Source organism: Anser anser, assembly GCF_964211835.1.
Source record: "Anser anser genome assembly, chromosome: 11".
NCBI classification, from domain to species: Eukaryota; Metazoa; Chordata; class Aves; order Anseriformes; family Anatidae; genus Anser; species Anser anser.
The window spans coordinates 20445803-20469422 of NC_139732.1; the positions used below are offsets into that span (position 1 = coordinate 20445803).

At 38.9% G+C, this 23620-nt stretch overlaps 1 protein-coding gene across 3 annotated transcripts in view; it reads right to left on the reverse strand.

The window, feature by feature from the left end:
• Positions 1-23620, reverse strand: part of LOC310905355 (uncharacterized protein) — a 177283-nt gene that overhangs the window by 150423 nt on the left and 3240 nt on the right. The window contains exon 2 of one of the 3 annotated variants that reach the window (XR_014588956.1): positions 19230-19380. The gene's annotated coding sequence lies outside the window, so the exon portion shown is untranslated. Of the gene's footprint in view, positions 1-7242; positions 22233-23620 lie in introns of those variants that run through there. The other 2 variants (XR_014588957.1, XR_014588958.1) reach the window with 2 other exon arrangements.

Below are 23620 nucleotides of genomic sequence, written 5' to 3' on the forward strand. Positions count from 1 at the left end.
ATGGAGGAATCTACAATGACGAACACTTTTTAGAACAAATGACATCCTTTTCAAATTTGCTTCATTAGCCTCTTCATTCTATCCTGCATCCAAATAAAATGCAATTTAGTTTTTTAAAGGGACTCCTTTCAACTGTAAAATTCATAAAACTTGGCTTACAAAACAATATTTTCTTCTGAGTTCTGATTACAAAGTATAAACTTAATAATCCATAAGGCTATGAACAACCTTTGTATTCAGTACAGAAAGCTTTTCAGTTAGCTGGTGTGAGCATTTGGGTTTAGACACTTCCAGTCCATTAAGCTAATTGGGTAAGAGAGAGTTCATTCTTCTGGAATAACCAGTTGCTCCAGGAAGTGATGCTGACAATTAAGTAAGTGACACTCTTTCTTCTGAAGCATAATCAGCGAGTGTCCCAGCAAGGAGCTCTGCTCAGCTAGACATACCTTCTTAGAACAAATCATTAAATGGAGGCTAAGGCAACTGCACAGAAATCCAGTGTTGTAGTTCTTTAGCCACTTCACAAATGCAAGTGCCCTAAGAACTTTTCTCTGACCAAAGATGGCTGTAAGCCTGCATATGTCAACATTATTGGAAAAGGATGACAGACGGCCTGCCTCCCCTCTCCCTACACAGCAGTGGCTGATGCTGTTTATCTGTGAGTGTTTGTCATTTCAAGAAAGGCAGCTGAGGATATTTAAACTAGGGGTATGAGAAAGCTAAAGTGATTTAGCTGGATGAGCTTGAATTTAACAGGATTAGTTCTTATTTTTATTAGAAAGCTATAATGTGATTCTGCTTTTTTCCCTAGAAAGGTCATCATGGTAACAACAGAATTATCTCCATTCCATAGAATTCCTGAAGCAATATTATAGCACATACTCACAGCAGCATGGCATATTTAACTGGTTTCAACATCCATCATATGCAACATCATCTACTGCATACCTGAACCCCTGGAAGATTTCAAGAAAGTAAACTCTGTTTTTCAGCTCCTTGCAAATTAAGAGCACACAGAGTTCAAGCAAATCCTAAAACCAACTACAACACACAAAAGTTTAGATGAAGAAGAAATATCTGAGACGAGTGATTAAAATATAAGAGAAATAAAACAGCCACCGTTTATACTTATTCCACCTACATAGAAAGAATATGTGTTTTGAAGTACAGTATTACAATTATCATTAGTAGAACTGAATTGCTGAGCATTGCTGCCTAATGAGAGATTATCAGTCAAGGGTATCTACCCTGTGCAGAAAAATTACTCAGTAACACAAATCCTAGATGATAGACAAATGGGCAGTCACAAATCGTGATATACTAAAGGACCCTCAGTCGACGGTGGAGAAGGAAGATCATGCAGTATATAACTAGCAGAACCTGACAGAGTCAGTGACCCAAAACAAAAATTAACCACTACCTTTCTGAGTAATACAAGGAAAAAATGCTTTGTTGTATGCAGGACACAACAAAAACAATAAGAGGCTTTATATTAAACAGAAGCATGTACTTCTGAATATCAGCGTACCTTTTCACATAGCACGTGTGAGATGGATTGATCAGTTTGCACTTATTCTTTGGGTAACAGCCACAAGTTTAATTTTGCAGGTTGTTCAGTGATCACTTTAATGGCAAGGACTGCACACCAACAGAGGTTGGCAATGCAGTCTGGTTAATGGCAGTCAGACTTTTTGAATGCCTCTTTTGCATCCTGCCTTTGAACTGGGTTTTTTGAATATTGTTCCACATTTTTAGTGTCACACATCGTAACTGCTATTCTCAGTTAGACCATGGTTATAGAACCAAACAGAAAAAGATAAAAAGCCTGGCTTTCTAGAAACTCAATGACTTAGTCTTTTAGGGAGTTATGTTGAGCTCAAACTTTGGAATACTTTGGGAGCCTGCTGGATAGAGCGTGCTGAGTAGATATCACTCTATGTTAGACTAGATTCCTTCAAATACCCACAATAAATCCAATTCAAAGCTAGCATTTCCATAGCTAGATTTCCATTTTGGTTCTGGACAACCAAACAAGACATATTTGAAAAGCATGATTTTCCCAAAAGAAAGCTCAGACCTTTGTCATCTCTTTCAAGCCATGTGAAAAGCAGCTACGCTAGCTCTTTTACAGCTTGATTGGTGCAGCAGTGACTTAATTTGGCTGATTCTATAATTAAGAAGATACTTAGACTTGTCAGCAACAACACAGCCAGTTTGTTCTAAGTTTAAGCTGCATGACAAGGAAGATACCAATCTTCAGGCTTCTGAGCATAACACATTAATATAATTGTTAATGCCCTGGTGTCATTTTTTCTCAATTTTCTTTTCCCCCTCCTCCTTTCCTCCCTTCCATTTTTTTTTTCACTATCAAGACAAAATTGCATTAGAAATGGCTCTTATCATTTTATTAGTCTTTAAATTAGGCTGACACAGCCTTAAATAAAGAGATATTTTGTGGAAGAAAAAAAAATAGAAAAACTGTTTGTAAAACATAACTCTTGTGCCCAAAGGGACATATCATTTTCATATTTTAAATCTGAATGCATTTTAGTTATTTTGTGTTTTTGCAGCAATCAGTTCACATTATGAGAATAGGGTAGTATAATTATGGAAATTAAGTACAGATTTCAGTTGAATGAACTCATCAGATGGAATTACAGCCTTTCTAGATTGGTCGTCTGGCTTTATGTCAGATGATTTGCATAAAACATTTAGCTTAATGAGAAGGAAACAACAAGACTGCGGAATGTATTAACCCAAGGGGGTCTGAGCTGACATGTAAGAAATATTAAGGTAGTAGCTTCTTTTTTTATTATTATTTTAAAGACAAAAAGGAAGCCTTGAGAGCAGATTAGGGACAGAAAGGTAATTCTTGCTTGTATCATAATTCTTCATGAGCAGTATTTTTCACTACCTACAGTCATACACTGTAAGATAATTTTTCAGGTTTATTTACTTTCATTTGCCTGTAAGCAAATTCTGATATAATCTAGTTACTCTGTCAGATAGTGTTCATGGCTGCAAACGTGTCTTTGTGTTCAGTAGTTGAATTTTCTTCTGGTCAGTGGTCTGGAACTTGCTCAAATTATGGTCTCGGATATCTAGCCATTTATCTGTAATCTCTGGAGGGTCCAATTTTCATTGGGTAGTACAACACCATACTTTTGCATCTTTAATCATTAAGCTCAGAAATGCTACCATCCTAAGAGCATATTGATAGCAAATCTACTCAATGCACAGAATATTAAAGGGCTCTTTCTTTCTGTTCCCATGGCAGCACCTACTTCTGGGAGGGGATTCTCCAGGAGGCCTAAGAGAAGTACTTGAGAGATGCTTTCAAATGACTATTTATCCTCTTCAGATTTTCAGGCTCTACCTGTGAGCTGCCTTCTAGCCTGATACAGCTTAGCATCTCCACAATACCATTTTTTCTGGATATGCTTTTTCTGACTGTAGATAGCGTTTTGACATGCCTCCCTCTTATGTTAGAATTTGAATGTGGCCACTTGCAATAAACCATTGTTGTTCTTGTGCTAAGAAAGTGCTAAGCGAGAGCCTTGTTCTTTGTCTACAGCACTGTGGGCTGTGAAGCCAAAAGACTGTAGAAGGGAGCAGAATTCCTTCCCTAATATTTAAGAGACTTGGGATTTAATTAAGCGTTCAACACTGTACCTCCAACAAGAGCAAGAATGTACACAGATGATCACAAGAGACCAAGTTAGGGTGTCTTAAGATATAACCACTCATTAGTTGAAAGTTACCACTCTTGACAGATGGGCAGCCTTGCTTCTGAATTGGATTGCTTGTGATCATCTGGCCATACCTGTAGAGCCCTCTTCAAACTCCAGCCCCTCCAATTGCAAATCAGGCACTTGATTACTTGAAAGAAATGTCCCCAGTTAAGAATGTACTGTTCACCAGCCTCAAACAGGGAAAAATAAAATAATAATAATAATAATTAAAAAAAAAAAGTGTCTGCAAGGACAACTTAAGCCCTGTTGTGCAATCTTTCATTTAACCTACACATGTGAACATGTCAGGGAGTCCAGATTAGCCAGTAAAGTAGCAGATAGAAATTCTGTGGCAGGTATTTTGATTAATGCCATTCTGACTTAGAGGCATGAAATAAACTGCAGAGTTTAGACAGGATCCTGGAAGTGTAAATTTTACTGATTTTTTTTTTTTTTTCTCCAAAGAAAATCACCATCTGAGACTGTCTAAATAGAAGGATATGAATAAACTTCCATCTAGGGCTTCTGTTACCCTAGCCTAGAAAGGAACAGTATTAGGAGAGATTGCCTTTCCCTAGTTCATGATTGCTGGTGACAACATACAGAGAAGCAAGTTACCAATTCATTGAGTCGAAGAACAGCATGCTACATGTTGTGCTTAGATTTCAAAATAAAAAATCACATGGCAGTAGGAAATGGAAAAAGCCACTCTGCTTTTGCTGCCACATGTGTTCTTTCTACTGCTGAGCTCTCCTTAATGAAAAATTGGCCCAGGCTCAAAGAAGCAGAGAAAGAGATGAGAAAGAAATGGTGGTGCGGAAAACTACTGACCCTTGTATCTAGTTGAATACAGAAGCAGCACAGGCAGGGGGTTCCTTAGAAGAGTATATCTGAATCTATGAGCTTATGACTGGCTGCACTTTGGGAAAAAAAGTGAAATGAGAAAACTTTGGTGTGCTGGATGAATGTGAAGATCTGACTAGAAAAGATGAGCTGTAGCAAATTAAAGGCTGCTGGTTCAGTGGCCACACAGCCAGCATGAGGAGAACACAACTGCTGGTCACTTCAGAAACATGTTAAATAAAGAGCCTTTGGGACCTGTCCTACAGAAATTCAAATCATGAGAATTTTGCTTGATGTATAGCTGATTTGGTCCTCCATTTTAAATTCAGACCATGTGCTGTCACCATAAACATCCTGGGGACTCTCTCATCTTTCTTGCTGGTCTAGTGAATATCACCCAAAAAATATTCTCAAGGGAGAATAACTCCCTCGTAGTTCATCTTTCTAAAATGGGCCCAGACTGACCTTCAGGTAACTCTGAGATTCAGGGCTGTCCCACCTGCCTCAGACACCCCAGAATGGTACTGCTCACAGTGAGCAATTGCTGCCTTTTGTCCCACCAGGAATTTTCTCACAGGGACGTGACTCCTCTACACAGTCTTGATATAGAAACCACTTTGGGATTCCAGATCCCTGTGGTGAAGACAGGAGACTCTGGGACTGCTATATTTTAAAAATGTGAAGAAAACAGGTTCTTTTCCTGTTACCAGAGATTAATGAGGGGCACTTCATACAGCTAGCATAAACCAGCTGCAGACAGGCCTCTTTGTATTTGTAATTCATCTGAATGATAGTTTCTTTCTCTTTGCTTTGTTTTATGCTCTGCTATAAAGCTATACATGGCCCTCAAGTCAATCATCAACTAAATAAAGTGATACTTCATGCTTAATAAACACATTCTACCCATTGATCACAAAATGCTTTCCAAAGTTAAATGAGCATTGAAAACATGGAGAAAATATAGATCCAATTATTTAAGATTATAAAATAAGGTTGAATCAGAATATAGGTACCTAAGTACGAAGTATACTCATGCTCCCATCATTTAGGACCACCCATCCCAGAGGTAGTACAGTTTCTACTCAAAATTTCCTTGAGTATCTAAAATTTGTATTTCACAGCATATGGTGCAGATTTTTTTTTTTTTTTTTTAAAAAAAAAAAAGGAATGGATTTCTTGCTCCTAGTTTCAGGCTGAGCAACTTACACTTGTGATTGCAAACAGCATTAGGCAAAATTGTGAACTCAGTGAAACCTGGCAACAAGACTGCTTCTGCCTTGCAGATAGGGTGATGATACTGCTCATCAGTTGATTGGCAGTAGCTTATCCCTTTGAGATACATTATGTTCCAGCTTTCACTAAGTTTCTAACACTATCCTTACCCCTGATTTGAGAAGAATAAAAAAATACAGTCTTGCATGTTACCATGGAAGATTTCAAGACACTGCCCTAGGACCAGCTCCCACTTGGAACTTCGCATGATCAGAAATTAGATGTCTACCAATGATTCCTGTGACTGAATTGGTGTGGTCTCCCTAGCCATTTCTATCAGAGATTGAGTTCAAGGAGTTTTCCCAGAACACCTATATCCTGAGGATTGGGAAAGGATCTGGAAGAGGAGTTTTCAGAGGAGGAAACACTGTCAGAAAAGAAATACCCACCAACTGTTCTCTTAAATATGGCCCCTGTGCAGAGAGGTATTAAAGATTCATTAACACAGAAATGAAGCACTAGAAAACATAGTCTGGTGATTACCGAATTCAGATAGAATAGTTTGGGGATGTAATTTAAAGATTATGAACAATGTTCAAACTGTTTACTGCATGTGGCCCCAAGTCACTTGTCCCATAAATCAGTGTCAGAGCTCCTGATGCCTCTACTAATGCTTTATCCATCTGTGTTCCATAAATCCCTCTTTTATTACCTACCACTTTTACCAATCCTGCAGCAAACAAACATGTGGGCGGGGAGGAAAATGCCATGCCATCTTTGGAGCCAAGAAAGCAATGAGGAAGTTACAAACTTTCAGAACTTTCAGGAAGGAAAACTGAACCAAAACCTGATCATTCCCTCCTGCTCTGCTCAGAGTCACCAGGACTTCCTACATCTTTACTTTCTCCTTACAGCAAGAGATCTGAGACTCCTCACGCTCCATGAGATATCTGCTCATGCTGCTGATAGACAGTGCTATGCTGCTCCATTCTTAAAGCAGGAAAACAGAATGGCATTACGGAGTACATGGTTGCTTTATATTTGGAACATTAAGTGATAACTAATTTGATACTGTGAAAGACATTTTCACGCCATGTCATCTGTTTGAAGTATATATTGTCAATTATTGTAACGCTTTGAACTTATTCACAAAAAGATTTGCTGTTCATTCCGCGACTTCCCCCACATTTTAGATTATGCCTTTTGTGACATGAACCTTTATACCGATCACAAAAAAAATGGAACATTTCTTGTAATCACAATTCCTTGTTTGATGCTGTCCAAGGGTGCAGAAAGGAAACTGCAGGTGGAACTGAAAGTTAGTTGTGTTTCAAAAGCTGTTAAAATCTATGAAAATAATATTTAGCTTTGAGTAGAGTTTGCCACTCCCACACATCAGGCAAATGTGACATTTCTAAATGACATCATTACACCCAAGAAAAAAAAGGAAACCTACTTTTGCACGTATCGTCTTCCTCAACAGATTCGTTGCTTAGTCCTATAACTACTGAAGAGCCCAGCTGCAGGGACTGCTCTGACACCTCTGCATCACCGAGTAACTATGTCACCTCTCCTAGCACCCTCTATGCTGCGGTTTACACATCACAATGGGAAGTGACGGGGACTGACGAGCTAGGCCCAGTCTGTTTTAAAAGGTAACATTGTCGTCTCTTTCCTATAATTGAAAACATGCTGAAGTTTGAATTCTCTCCTTATATAAAACCTGCCTGCCCACACACTTCTATTTCTCTATTTATTTATTTATTTATTTAGGGGGAGGGGTGCCGAGTTTTAAAAGCACACACATTTGAGCAGAGCCTGAGATGTGGGCGTATGTCTCAATTAACTCCTCTTTGAGGTCTCTTAACAGTTCGGTGAGGTTTGTAAAGATGTTGAAAAAGACCTGGTGATTGCATCTGTTTGTAATTACTAGTTGTGGAATGTGAATATGCAGTATGTATTTATTGAATTATGCTCTGAATTTGAATAGTATACTGCTGCTTCCTAATTCACTACTCCAATAGGTGTCTGACAATGGGGCTTTTCATCTCATCCCACTTCTTTAGGATAAAATAAATACACTTGCATTTTATTTTGTTGTTGTTGTTTAAAAGTATCCTGACATTTTGTCAACTAGAGCACATACTTTTAGGAAATATCACTTCAATACCAGTATTGCTTCTTAAAGTTTAAAGGGGGTGCAGGAAGAACCAGCAACAACAGAGATAAAATGACTCAAAAGCAGGTATTAAGAATAATTTTAGTGCTTCATAAAGTGCCCATGGAGGTCACTACAACTTTCTGTGAACTTAAAGGAATTTTGCATTGGGTTCTTATGTGTTTTGCTTTGTTTTATTTTCCACAAAATAAGGCCAATCTTTTTCTGCAAATTTTAAGTGATGAAGCTCACTGAAGTCTTTGAAAATGCACCAGCTTCTACCAGAAGCACATGTTGTGTATAATATTTCTACAGAATGACTAAACTCAAGGAAATTGTGTCTATGTGAAGCTTCTTCACCCATGCCACAAAAGAAATTTTATAGTGATCATACTCGTTTATATATCTGTGCATACGAACACTGCTCAGAAGTCTTAAAGTAGAAAAATTCTTGTCTTATGGCAAACCCTTGGTTCTATTCCATAATAAATATCCTAAATATAGATAAAGGCATATTATCATCTCAGCAGTTATTCACACTAGTTTAAAATGAGCTTCAACAAAGGGCACCTTAGGACACTGTTTAGAGATATTGACAAATCTCCTGATTTAATGCATTACCACATCCCACATGTGAATGTAAAAGTATTATATTTTTGACAATAAAGGAGACATGCAGCCTAATTAAGTTCAATTTAGAAGGGCTGTAGAACAAGCTGGATACACTGGAAATTCTATATTTTATAGTAGTATTGTAACAATTTTTTTAACCATAGTTGAAACTCATTTCCACAGTTCTGACATAACAAAAGAAAACACAAACAGGGCTCCCAAGTATAATTAAATTGGTATTCATCATTCAGCAATAAAACATACTATACCACTGTGAAGCAAAATCTCTTGCAGGGGGGTCTCTGCCCTTTTGTTTCAACCTCCCAAAGGCCAGGACAGTTGAAAGAAAATAAGCAAACATCCCTCCAGAAATAGGAAATAAGAATGCATTTCTGCTAAAGACTGGAAAAACAGAGGCATAGCAATGAAAATACTGAAGTGATTACAAATACTTCAGAGCAATGGTCTGAATTTGGGGACATGGATAAACTCCTTTGCTTTTGAGGAACTAATCTAAATCCTGCTGAAAGACATGCAAAGAACTGTAGTTCTGGGTAGTTGGAGTTTAAGTCCCATATGAGCTATTCCTACCTGCATCACCTAAACTAGAGGACCACAAGCCCACAGTAATCATTACAATATTTCTGCATTATCTATGGGAAAGTTCAATTTACAGAGGTCTCTGCGAGCCAGAAGCACAATGCTCCTTAGCTTCTAGCATCGCTTCCCTTACACCTTTAAATCACTGAAATGAACACAGAATTGTTCCTCCGACAGAATTGTTGCAGGAAACTAAAGCCTAGCGGTCTTAGAGCACAGAAACAGACACAGCTGAAACGGGGGTTGATTTGTTTTCAAAATCACACTCATCCCCAAAAAGGAGAAAAAAAAATACTGCATTTCTTTGAGCAGAACTCTGTCATTCCAGGCAAGAGTTCTTACTTAATGGCTCTGTATTGCTGCAGTTCCTTCAACCCTAACACTGAACTTTTGCAGTGCTGGTGACTGTGCTAATAAATGACATGTAAGCAGCATTGTTATCTGCACTGCACCAAGTCTGCATGCATTAGCAAAACAGGAGTTTTAATCATTTATGTAAATGTATGATATAGCACTTTATGGTATATTAGTGAAGTATTGATTGCTGTTTGAAACTTGTGTTTATGCATTTTGTGCTAATGAAATTTGTACCAAAGACCAAATTGGACAGTGATGTCAATATACATATGTATAAACAAGGGTTATTTTGCAATGGTTCAGTCTCCACAATTATTTTAAGTAGTTTTATGGGAATAAAAGCAGTAAGCAGTAAGCTAGTTAAACTATCCTCTAATGACCAATGAAAACAATCCTGATTTTCTGCTTTAAATGCTTGCTTCACAACATAAGTATCAGCCAAGCAGCATTTCCCAAATCTTTTGCATTGTCAAAGTATTTTGGCTCAATATGAATACACAAAGAGTGGCTCCTGAGACACTGGCAAAGGCATCTGTTATGCAGCATGTTGCATCCAAAAGCCACCTGTGTGTTCATAGATAATGTGAGGCATTCACATGTCAAAATGGATCCTTTGTGGGATTTTCTGAAGTTATATCTAAATAAATTTCTCCTGCCAAGCACATTTGATGGGTTTTCCAACCAAATGATAACATGATTTTTCTGAGTCCCTATTAACTCGACTGCCTCGATGCCTGTTTTTCACCTGCCTTTCTGCTTTGATTTGCATCACTGACGTTTTTTCCTTCTGCTTTTATCCAGGCTTTTGTATTTTGCTGACTCTCTTGCTGTTGCACAACCTTTACTTTCCGGCTTTCTCAGGCTCACCTCTGCACTGGACCAGAATTCGGGTGAAGGGGGTTCTCTGCTGTTGCTGCTTTCATTGTATTGGATTTTTGGCACTGCTCAGAAGCCAAAAATAAGATTAAAATAGGCAATTCTCAGACATGGCAGCTGAAATTATGGTCACCTTTCACCAGATTTATTAACAGTATTAGAAGAGTTATAAGAATCAAGCCTCCCAAAATCTTGCTGTCAGAACAGAATTCAGTACCTATCCTTAGGTCCCAAACAAAACAATAATAACACTAGTAAAAATGTCCAAGACCTGGGTAGAACAGGGAGAAAGAATTATAATGTAATGCTGAGGGCAATGCAGTTTCTTTGCCTTACAAAAATGTTTCAAATTTTGAAAATGTTTAGATTCTTGGATACAACAAAAGGTAGGCAAGGCAGGTTGCTTTGGTATGTGAATATGCTTAAAAATTAAGCACACACAAATAAAGCTTTGTGTTCTGTGAACACAGTAACCTCTTGTCCTCACAATGAGAGGAATCCTGGCTGATTAAGTTGGCAAAGAAGTGCCCTGATAGCTGCCTTTTTTCCTTCTGTAGTAGGGTTAATATACTAATGAAATTCCACCTGAGGTCTGAGACAGCCTTCCCGTCAAGACTAGTAAATATATTCCCACAAAATGTTTTTGGTTCATGAGCAGCACATTTCTTCCACTACAAAATTCCTAGCAAATGTGGGTAACAACGCTATCAGAGACAAGAAGGTGAGTGAGGATAGAGAAACTCAGGTCTGCCTTGCAAATGCAAGCTCCGCATCCTTTCTAACAAGGACTTCAGGGCTTTCTGTAAAGGTTTTTGCATTCTATAAAAATACCACAGCGATTTAATGAATTTTGAGTCATATTCTGGGTGCAGATGTTGGACTACCACCATTAAAGACTGAAATCCTGTTTCCTTCCTAACGAGGTGCAGCTTTGTGTCAAAGCTCATCCCTACTGCCAGCCAGCATGCCCCAGTTCAGTGTAAAGGGCAATTTCCAACCAGAGCCATTTGGTTTCTGTGCTGACACTATTAAAAATGATGCCAATGGCAATAACACTTTTCATACAGTGGACACCTGTATGCTTGGAATAGGGTAGAGAACATCAGCTCATTTCATTTTGGCTTGCAAACGGCTGCAGGTGGCAAAGCTATTTGCTTGCTTACAGCAAAGAACAGACTTCAAGCAAGAAGCAAAAGGCACTATTACCTCTCAGCCCTCTTCTGTCCTTTCCGTATATGCTCATTTAGAATTTAGTAAGATCCATGTGTAAAATGAAATATGTTCCTCAGGAAAAAAAAAGAATCCAGAGTGACTTTATACAATTCTGTGAAAGTTCTCAAGCCATAGAAATCAGGGATCACTCATCATCAGGCATCATGTGGCATGACTACCATTTGTCACAGCACACTTATCAAAGGCACTCCTCTAGGTTTCACAGAGCAACCTTTACGTAAGCAGGAATGCTCCACAGTGGAAACAAATGAAACAAACGCTAAAAGCATGGACAGGATCTGAGTTCTGGTTTAGACTCAGATGTGAGTACACAAAGATCACTTAAAACTCATTCTGTGATGGATTTGTTTGCTTATCAGGTTGCATTATATATATATATATATTTATTATTATTATTATTATTTTTTAATGAACTCAGGGGAACCCTTTGTAAGGCATTTGGGAGGGAATGGATGTAGCTGGATTCAGACGGGCAGCTAAACACGCTTTGGGGGTTTTAAGGTTGGTAGGCAGATTGGCAGTGCAGCTTGGAACCTGTCGTTCATGGTACGAATACAAAGAGCAGATAATCAGGCCCCAGATAGAGAGGGAACACGTTTCTGGAGCTATGGCGAACTGGGTTCGCAACAACTCAGAAACTCATTGAATGAACTAAAACCAAGCAGGAACCAACCTGCTTGTACACTATGGACAAAGAAGGCAGCCTATTTTCCCTCCATTTTTTAAAAAGAGGCAAACTACATTTAACTACATATGAGTTTGAGAAAACAGTAATTTGTGAAGCACTTTCCGATCTTCAGAAGAGAAAAACTATTTCCAAGAGAGGAACAAAAAACAGCAAATGAAATTGAGTGGTAGGAATAAAAACATTACAAAATATCACTGTACAGTTATTTTCTATGAATGGTCTAGTACAATATTCAAAACACGGTTTGTGAAAATCAGAATGCTTTTCTAAGCCCAGGTCATTTCACTTCAGCCAACGTTTTTGCAGCCACAACCAGATAGGCCTTTTAGTTTATGACGTATGGAGCAGAACAAGACAAGCAGGCAGAATGCAACAGAAACTCATTTTTGTCAATAAAGGAAACAACTATGAACTGCAGCAAGATTTCCAGTAGGACAAACACAGCTTTATCTACCAACACTGACCTAGCCCTGCCAGTGAATTCCCGATGGTCAAAGAATATTTGCTCTCCACTGTACTTGCAGGAGCTGCACATGAAGGAGAAAGGTTTGGGAGAGGTCTCTGCAATAAGACCTGGGAAAGCAAAAGAAAGCAAAAAGGAGACAGAGCAAAATCAGCATGCTTCATCTTCACTCTGGTGGGCAAAGCTGTAGCTATAAAGGAAGATTCAAGGATGTAAAAGGACAGTGGCAGATGTAGAAGTGAAGCATATGATGAAGGAGTCACCACGGTACTGTCACTCAGAAAAGACATAGGTATCTGCACCTACCAGAGCACTAAAGCAGGATGCAAAGCCACCTACCAGCCCTAAACCAACAACTCCTTTTTTTTTTTTTTTAAACAGGAGGCATTTTTAGTTTCATTTCTGTCATATAATGAAGCTACATTTTCCTAGAAATATGCCTGTAATCAATAGAAAAATAAATCATTCTATAGAAGCAGACATGAAATATGAAAAAACATTTTTATTCCTATTATTATGTAATCTTATTTAATTATGTTTTAAGAATGACTTTTCTCCTGCTTCATACAATGCAGAACTCTACTGTTTATCTTGTTATATCTAAATTAGCAGCATCCCCAAGCAGGTGTTACATTTGGAAGACAACATACAGTAAGCAATTAGAGAATTGTATGTAAATACATAATTTGTTTGAGGAAAAGAAAGCTCTTTGGTATGATTAAGCATCATTTAAAAATTTCATGTTAAAAAAAGGTAAACAACTACCAAATGGGATGATGCAGAGTTTGAAAATGTGCTTCCCTGAAGGATCAGCCCAAGGAGCACACTGTGTTTCTCTGTATAGCCAGTCAGAGTTCTGGTCTGACTATGCTGTAGCATTTTCTAATCTTCATACCCAAGAGACTCTGCTTTTTGAGAAATCAATGAATTAGAACAAGATTGCTTGTCTACTTGCTCCTTACTAAGCATGCATGCATGTGGTGCATGCACACACTCTTGGTGTACTCCAACTAGCTCAGGATGAAGGAGGCTGTGACGGGAGGTGTGAGCAAACAGGAAAAGTACAAGTAAAGGCAGAAGGACATGAAAGCTTTGGCTGAAAGGCCACAGATGTTAAAACTGAGACCAAATATAGAAATATTTTTTCCACATAGATGTTACCTATAGTTTTGTCCTCTCAAACGATTAAAAAAAAAAAAAAAAGAAAGAACTTCATAATACCCAGAGGGGGTAGAGAGGCATAGCCTTTCAGGCAGCTGCAAATATCTAATACCCACTCACAGATTTCTATCTTAGCTCATAGATTCACTGTTAAACTTGGCAGGAAATTTGTGAAGGACTTTGGAAAACTCCTGCACTCCACAGCACACTTGTAAGGAGAATTATCCTTATTTTACTACTGGATAAACCACTGGAAAAGATCATTCTCTCTGCCTAACTTTAGGTATCCCCTGTTTTCCAGATGAAGGAAGACATCCACCCTGATGGACCTCTCCTGTCAAATGAGCACTTTTTATCATGATGCACAATGAAAAAGGAGTGATTTTTATTCATAATTCTGCCACTAGGTATTGTAACTTCACAAGCTGTGTGGAGACTTACCACTTAAATTAGATCCTTGAGGCCCCAAATGGTTCTAATGGTTTACAATTAATCCTACACCAAATGAGTAGTAAAAGCAGTTTTATTTTTTCCATCCCAGTGTTTATTAGCATTATCCATTAAGCACACCGGTGTACTTGTACAAATCATCTTAATAGCAGAACTAGAGACTTCCATCAGGGCTGAGGTTTCCTTCTCAAGTCAGAAACCTGTCATTCTAGTGATTACCCTAACCTGCTATCCTAGTGATTGCTACAGCTAGCAATCATGACCACAGCATAACCATAATAAAGTATGACTACAGTGTGACCATAACCAGCAGTGTGCCCATAGCGCCAGAAGGTAGATTTGCATTAAAAGACTGCCCCCCAGCCAATACAACCTGCTCAATCTAGGAGAAGATTCTCCAAGTCAGCTTTATTTATTTTCAGAGCACGTGAAATACTGATTTTTTCCTCTGTTTACCTGCCTAAGATATGCTTGCCTCTCTGAAATGACAGAGAATTGCTCAAGTCCAAGAAATTAAGTTTTCCTAGTGGAAAAGCATGAGATATGGTGTCAGATCAATTTAAAATATGTCATTTCAGGATTTAAAGTTAAATATTTGTTTGTTTCCTTACAGTCTATCAGGCACAGGGAATTAGTTGGGGTGGTTGTATTCTACTGCAGCTGAAGTGCCTTTGGTATCTGACCTCGTTCATTTGACCTTACCTTGGGTGTCTTTACCATACCGCACTTTGCAATGCAAATATATCCTGACTTGATTACATAGAAGCTGTTCTGCAAAGATATTCACTGACCCCACTAACAACAGGAACTGCATTTCTTTGCTGAGGGCAAAAATAAACCCATGAGTATTTCTTTAGACACCTCACAAGGAAATAAAAGCAATTCTTGAGTAATTTAGGAGCAAATCAGTATACTTCTAAGAATCTCAGAGATTCACACCTTCTCTCATACATCCATCACATCAAACTGGTTTCTACTAGTAAGCTACAGCAGTGCTTTGAAGAGTATGTAGTGATGTCATGTTGTCTGATATTGCTAATTCAGTATTTAAACTTGCCACACAAATGGGCACTGGAAACTGTCATATTCATGTTTGTCAGGAAGTGTGGGAGATGCAAGACTAAAGAACTGGCAACTCTGAACCTTGGCTGAAAAAGTTACTCTCTCCTTTTACTTTGGAGCCCTGATTTTGCCTCTCCTTCAGAGATTACAGTGTTGCACATGATGAATAGCATACAGCAAATTAATATTTAAGAATTCAGCACCAAGACGTAATTACTCAGCTAGCACAGGCTCACATTATTGATGCTTGGCTCCTTAAGAGATTTTTTTGGAGTGCCTATAAACTAAATTAAGACATTTAAAACATTATAGTATTACACATCATTACTTTTCCTGATCTGCATATTTTAGCAATTGTTTATGTTATGTAGCATGAAAAGCTGTTTCTTGCAAGTTATTTCTGAGAAAAGCTTGGACTCGATTATCTATCTGTAAGTTCTGATAAGGGAGAAAATATCCTCCATGTTGTGGCAAAGGTTTGTAGGCAAATGTAAAAAGTACCTCCTTAGTGGCCTCTAAAAATGTATACTGAATCATAAACCTCCAAAGTTCTAATTTTCCTGTGACCAGTGCCCACACTCCACATCTCTTCAACTCTTTGGAAAACATCAGAGAAAAATCCATAGGATTTATTTTATACACCAAACTACAGGACAATGTGGTGATTCAGGACTTTCCTGAATCAGGGCACCATTGATTCAGTCAAAGACTGATCTGTCAGATTGCACCATCTGAAGGGGTCCAGCGTTAATCTTGCTAGGACCCGAATGGAAGGAACCATTACCATCCAGGAAACTTCAGGTGCTCCAGAAAACTGTACTCTGCAGCTCAGTAGTACAGTCTAGCATAAGACACCATGCTCATTTTCTACTTAATTTTTAAAGACATCAAAGTATAGGTAAGGGTTTGAGGACTTGGGAAAGCAAGAATGGAGTCTTGTTAGACGGGAAGTAGCTACAACTTATTCAATAGACTGGGTTCAGCACAAATAATAAGGGCTACGGTTAAATACTGTTGCTTCTCTGGCAGTAAGAAACATTTTCTAACAAGGAAACCCATCACTGTAGAAAAATGAACTTTCCTAAGATCCATACCTAGATTTTGTCTCCCCTTCTCCTCCCTCTCAAAGATCTAAAGAGCATCACAAATTCCAAGTCCTTCCAATCCAAGGAGATTTGTCCTGGCATTCTTCACCCAAAACTTCTAGAACTGTTCTAGAATACTTCTTATAAGGTGAAGTGAAAAAAACAACCCAGAAGAGATGTTGGGGAGAAGTTCTATGGAAAGAACCTCAAGAGTTCATCTAATCCAAGCTCCCACTCCAAGCAGGGTTGGCTCGGGAGTTGTATAAGGTTGCAAAGGTACTTGTCCATTCAAATTTTGAAAATGTCCAAGACAGAAATTCCACAAACTCTTCCGGCCCTTGCCCCAGTGTTTAAACAAGTGGTTCACATGTGAAGAGTTTTTTCCTCCTGTCCCATTGGAAGTTTTCATGTTAAAATTTGTAACTGTTGTGTCTTGCCTTTTTGTTGTACCCTTCTGAGAAGAATCTGACTCTTGACTTATTTCTAATCCTCTTTTATGTATTGGAAAGCTGTAATTAAAGCTCCCTCAATCTTGTCTTTTCAAGGCTAAACAAATCCTGTTCTTCTGCCCTCTGCTTATATGTCATATGCTCCAGCTCCCTTCTGAATTATGTGCTACTCAGAATGGATTTGGTGCCCCAGTTAATAAAGGTTTTTTGGAAACATACTTTACTTGCGTGCATGGCTGCTTGTATGTAATGCAATAACTGTATCAGGAGTTTAAACAGAAGGATATAATGGCTCTGAAAATATCAGGGGCTAAAGTGAAGAAATGGGAAAATTGTGTCAGATACATAGGAGATGTCTATGAAAAACAATATACAATTGTCTTGGCAATGTACAAGAGATCAATACAATTTTTTGCAGAAGGCCACTGACAACTAGAACAATGTTTGGATTTCCCTGCACAGATCATTGTATGTTGAACCAAAACCACAGACACTGGTCATAGTTGAATGAGAGAATCAGGATCCTGAGGGCCTTATGTGGAATGGTCTTGGGTTAAAGCCAGGTAGAGTTGGAATCACATTTGGATTGATGCCACAGGGCAAGAGGACTATACAAAAATAATTATACCAACAATATTTTGCACTGTTAAGCAACAAAGGCACGATTTTGAGTGTATAATTTCTATTCCCTTGTAATCTATCCAAATGGTATCTCATTCTTCACAGAAAGGGCTTGGAGAAGGGCCTGACAAATTGTCATCTTTGTGCTGTACCTACATATGTTCCACAGCATACAGGGGTATAATCTTAAATTAATGCATTTTATAACTCGAGCAAAACTCATCTCGTTCTGTGGTGTAGAACTGAATAGCTGCACTTGGCAGGCATTTGTGAGCATTTAAGACCTCTTTATAGGCAAAATAACAAGACTCATCAATCCCATATTGTGCTCTTTGCAAAAAACAAAACACAAAAAATTCTGAAATTGGAAATAACATTTGTGAAGTAATCTTGCATTAAACAAAAAGCTTTAATTGATCTTGTTAAATTTTATTTGAATAAACGTGCAACCAATAATTCAGTAGAACTCTCTCCATCAGCTATCAGTCCTCAGACTATCAGCTTGCCAAGTGCTGGTCTATTCTGTATTGAAAGTTTCTATGTCATGATAGTTTCATAATTACATGTTATGACCAGGGGAAAAACTAATAATAATAAAAGACACCTACACTTGACACTAGTGCCCAATGATATGGCAAAAATGTGTACATCTGTTTTGTGTTAAAGTTTTGCTTGAGACAAAACACAAGTTTGCTGGGGAAAGGTGGAGGAGCTGCAGGACAGTCTGATATATAATAATGGAGCCATCTACTGGAAAGCTGCTGCTGTGAGCACCTCATCTCTGCCTCACTCACCTGCTGTCAGCCTCCTAAAAATTAATCCTCCAACATTTACATCTGGCTCTTCTTTGCTGTCCTTCCTTGTGCTACAAGGTACAGGGGAATACTAAATATACGTTGTTGATTGCCACCTATCTAGTGCAGAAAACAGTAAGGGATCCCTGTGCTCGAGGTGAGTTTACACAGAAATAATGTTGCATGTCTTTTGTGAACTGGTAGTTTACTTTTGTATATGTCCTGCTGCTGGCCACACTCCAGTTATGGTTGAGAAAAGGAAGTCAAAGCAGGAGAAATTTGTTGTGTTTCAAGATTGTTGCTTGTTTCTACAGGGAAATGGAAAAGTTTATCTTGCTTTTACAATGCACTAAAACTTCTTTTATGATGGTTTGATTCAACAGTGTTGAGAATCATTCTTCCTGCTTTGTTGTAAGAAATATTGAGTAATATCAGCTCCTACTGAGGTAGGTTTTTCTTCTTTATTCTTCCTTTCTTTCTGCCTTTTTTTTCCTCTGAGTTTCTCCTCCTTTTCTTTTTGAAAACAATCTGTTTCTCTACCCAGGCAAACCACTTGTCTGGATAGACATGTTACCTTTTCCCCAGCAACTATTACATTTCCTGAAGTAATTTTAAACTGTCTTAAGAGCTGTGATCAGCCACCATTTTAAAGGCAGCCAGACTTGCATTTGCATCTATCATAATCAAGGTGCTTGCAAAGTGAAACAGCACTCCTAAAATGAAGCTGATTGCCTTTCCTGTCCTGCAAAATGACTTGGATAGACAGTAACTGAACAAATACTCTCTAATCTGTTTTGATAATATTTTAAAGTTCATATTTAAGTTCAAGCTTACTGTTACATTGGTGCTTCCATGCAAGAAGCCTTCATCCGATGGAGAGGTATAGCTGAAGAGGCCAAGTGATGCTGCAGTGAATCAGTGTAAACAGGCAATATGTAATGTTGCACAAGGACTCTGTTCTTCGGTAACTGAGGAAACAGCAAAGCTGTAATTTAAACACAAATTCAGTTCCATGTATGTTGCCGACGGAGGGAAGACACAAACGCTCAATATGAGTGTTAAGTATGCTTCAGCTTTAATGGATAGCTCAATTGTCTTTTATCGTGTACAGGATAATTAGCTCATACATATTGCAAAAGCCAAGCTCCTTATTGGTAAGCGTCATCTACTGCCCTATCTGTTAGTTCCGCATTCTTCTATCCGCTAGTTCCCCTTTCTAATCTAACTATAACTCCCAGGGCAGTATGCCCTCTACTATCATTGTTTCTAATTGCCTGGGATTTCTCACAAGAGTTCCCAGACAAGCCTTGCGTACGTGCCTTTGCTCTTGTTTTTCTAGACCAGCTGGGTGCGGTAATCCGCCATTTCCTTATCTTGCAGCTGCATGATATCAATGTGATTACGCGCAGCGAGCCAGTCCTCAACAATTCCCCCGTTTTTATTTTGAACCAAAAGCTTTCTATAGATTTTTCTATCAATCACCGCACACACTGCAATAAGCAAGGTACAATAAGCAACAGGGTCAAAAATCTCATGCAGAACTACGATTGTAAAGTAGTGTGCCTACTAGAATCTACATCAGTCAACAAGCCACTAAGCGCTAGGAATGTTGCTTCGCAGCGATACTGCTTCTTACTCGCACAGCACAATCACACAATCACACAATCACGCAGAGAGGCCTCTTGCACTTCTCATTCATACCACAAGACAATATCACTTAAAATAATTTGTGTGCAGCTTCAGGAGGTCCTTGTCTGCTCCCGTGGTGAGCGGCTGAGAGTGGAGACCCCTCCGAGGAAAAAATGCTCGGGGTGCACCTAGGGGCGTCCGTTCCACAGTCGATCCCACAGCCGAGCAGAGCGGCTCCTGGCGCAAGGAAGGATGCTATTATAGTTTGTATAATGACAGCAAAGAGATGCATTGCAATAAGGAGCACGTGTGGCATTGACCCCCCCCCCTTTTTTTTTTTTTTTTTTTTTTTTTTTTACTGTTGCTAGAAAAACCCTACTAGTTAACTGCTCGAGCCTTTTTATTAGGCAACTAAATACTACTCGCGCCGCTACTATAATTAGGACAATTATTAGCAGTAAGCGTAGCCCTTCTTTTATCAGACCCAATAACCAGCCTCCCATGTTCCCAAACCAACTTGCAAACAGTTCATCAAGCCAATTATTCTGGACCACTATCTTCTTGGTGTGGTCTCTCAGCCATTTCAGCTGCTCGTGGATTGATTCGCCATGGTCCGAGAGATTAAAACAACACATTCCTTCGAGCTCTTCACACCCGTGGCCCTGTGCCAGCAGTAGAAAATCAATCGCCACTCTGTTCTGTAACACAGCGTGTCGCAAGCTGTCCAGGTCCTGGGCCATTTCTGTGAGTATCTGCGTAGTCACATTTAATGTTTTCATCACTGTACTTCAAATCTACATTTTACAAAGTGACCAGCAAGTGTGCCACATTAACTGACCAACCTCTGAGATTTTACCTTTCATACCAGTGTCTTCTTGGGCTCTTTTAATTAAACACGTTTCTCATTCAAGTGAATTGAAATGCTTCAGTTGGTTTTATTCTCAGGAGCCTCATAAAAAACAAAGATATTGCACCCTCTTTGTTCAGTTATTCAATGTTTGTCTCTTTCACAGCAAATAATTACTTCATTGAAGTTAAAACTTCCAAACATAACTTACTAATAGTCTCCAATTTCAGCTCAGATCACTCGTTGAAAATACTCTGCTAAATACAGATAACTTACAATAACTTTAACAGTTAATTGTCCATAACAAACACCATGGTTTTTCTCCAGACCAATGTTCAAATTTTAAGACCACCCTTTAATATTTCTTTGTACAGGTGAAAAACAGTCTTCAATTTTCTAGTCTTGTTTCCCCAAAGTTTTGAGACTGCGTCTCGTTCGGCGTTTCCATTGCTGAGTAATGTTTCGCAATTCTTGACTGTGTAGGTCAGGGGCAAACAAAGTCAAGCGTCCCAAATAGCATGGCCCCCCGTGCGCATTTGCTGGGATTCCCTGCCAGGCTCGATCTCCACAGATCAGGAATATGCCAGGTGGTAAAGCCTTGGCAGTCTGCCCCGGTAACTCTTTACGACAATCTATATCTGGCGTCTTACGCTTTTCTAAAAAGCACTTAAGTAAATTAATTGCCGCTTGTTTCTCCATGCTTACTCACGGTGCCGTTGCCCCCGTACAAAGCTTCCGTTCGCGGCGTTCCGGCGGGACCCGCTATGGGCTCGTCCCGGGCGCTCTTCCTGAGTCGCCTTCTGCTCGCCCCAATCTTGTGTTCCGCGGATCCAGGTTACGTAGTCAGAACCGGCTTTCCTCTATTCTCCGTCGACTAAAACCAGCTTACTCGTTTCGGGTCCTCGTCCAGCAAGGTCCCTGTTCGGGCGCCATTTGTTGCCGACGGAGGGAAGACACAAACGCTCAATATGAGTGTTAAGTATGCTTCAGCTTTAATGGATAGCTCAATTGTCTTTTATCGTGTACAGGATAATTAGCTCATACATATTGCAAAAGCCAAGCTCCTTATTGGTAAGCGTCATCTACTGCCCTATCTGTTAGTTCCGCATTCTTCTATCCGCTAGTTCCCCTTTCTAATCTAACTATAACTCCCAGGGCAGTATGCCCTCTACTATCATTGTTTCTAATTGCCTGGGATTTCTCACAAGAGTTCCCAGACAAGCCTTGCGTACGTGCCTTTGCTCTTGTTTTTCTAGACCAGCTGGGTGCGGTAATCCGCCATTTCCTTATCTTGCAGCTGCATGATATCAATGTGATTACGCGCAGCGAGCCAGTCCTCAACACATGTAGATCATCAAATTTTAATTAAATATAATTTTATTAAATATTCTATATCATAAATACATATAATAATGTTAACTACTACATTTAATATTAAATGCTAATATTTTAAAAGAATTTTATGGTACACAATGAGCCTTTTTCCTGCTCGACCTAAGCTCTTGTAGACTATAAGGGCAGCTGAGCCAGAATAAGGGCAATGAACTGAAGGGTTTGGATCAATACAAACAGAAAAACTATGGACTTTTCTATAGCTGCAACATAAATAATTATGTTCACTAAGAAGCTGCTCGTTGGATTCCCTACCAGTCACATCTCCACTTTACCAGTCAAGGACTCCTACTTCACAAACCCAAAAGCCAACCTGCAAACTGGCAAATTATATATATGAGAATTGTACATACAGATTGCCTGGCAGCTACTGATTCCCCACTGCAGACAGTTGTCAATTAGCTCTGTTTAATTTGCTTGTTCACCCTTGAATTTGACCCTTCAGAGCTGGCAGATAAGCAGTCTCTGTCTTACTAAACCTAAATATGTGATCTTCTGCCTGAAGAGTGTAGGCATTTATTTAGTCCACCTGCTAAATGTGGTCATATGTCTTTGCCTCTGAGTGTCTGTGAGAATCTAGCAGTCAAATTGGTCAGAACCAAGGACAACAGGATGAAATCTAGATTGCAGGAGTGAGCAAGGCTTCTTGCTACAATGGGAACTTGCAATTTGAGAAATGGCAGGTGTCTTCTCATGGCATTTAAAATGGGGATTTTTACACTGCTGTGTAGACCTATCAAATTTAAAGAAATAGTAACAGTATAGGTTACTGTCTTTCCACTGACAGGAGAAAGACACTGAAGCAATGTCTACCCACTTTTTTTTTTTTCCTTCCTAAGCTTGCTCCACCCCACAGATACAAAAATAGAGTGCATTCTCCGGAGTTTTAAAGCAAAAGGGTCTTGGGGTTCTTATTTTGAATTTCATAAACATACACATAAGATGATGAAGTTAGAGGAAAACTGTCAAAACTGTCTTTCTAAAAGAAAAATTGTATCCTTTCACCAAACCATTTCATCTTCAAAAAAGCATCCTTGCTTTCACTTCATGGAAGATTTTTCTTAGAACCATTTAACAACGATTTTTTTTAAAAAAAAAATAATAAAGCATTTAATCTTTTTTTCCTCCCTTAGATCCTGAAATCATGATGAGCTTGTAATTAACCACAGTTTTTAGGGGATTTGTGAAACTATTATGCTGTACTATAAGTACACACACTTTATCAAGGCTTGAGCATGGTCTAATTAATAGAGATCGCATGCAGCCCATTAATTAACTCAACATGGTAATCAAACATCCTGAAATACTGCTTAACTAACCCCTAGTGTACTCAAGGGCAATGCATTCACTGAAGATA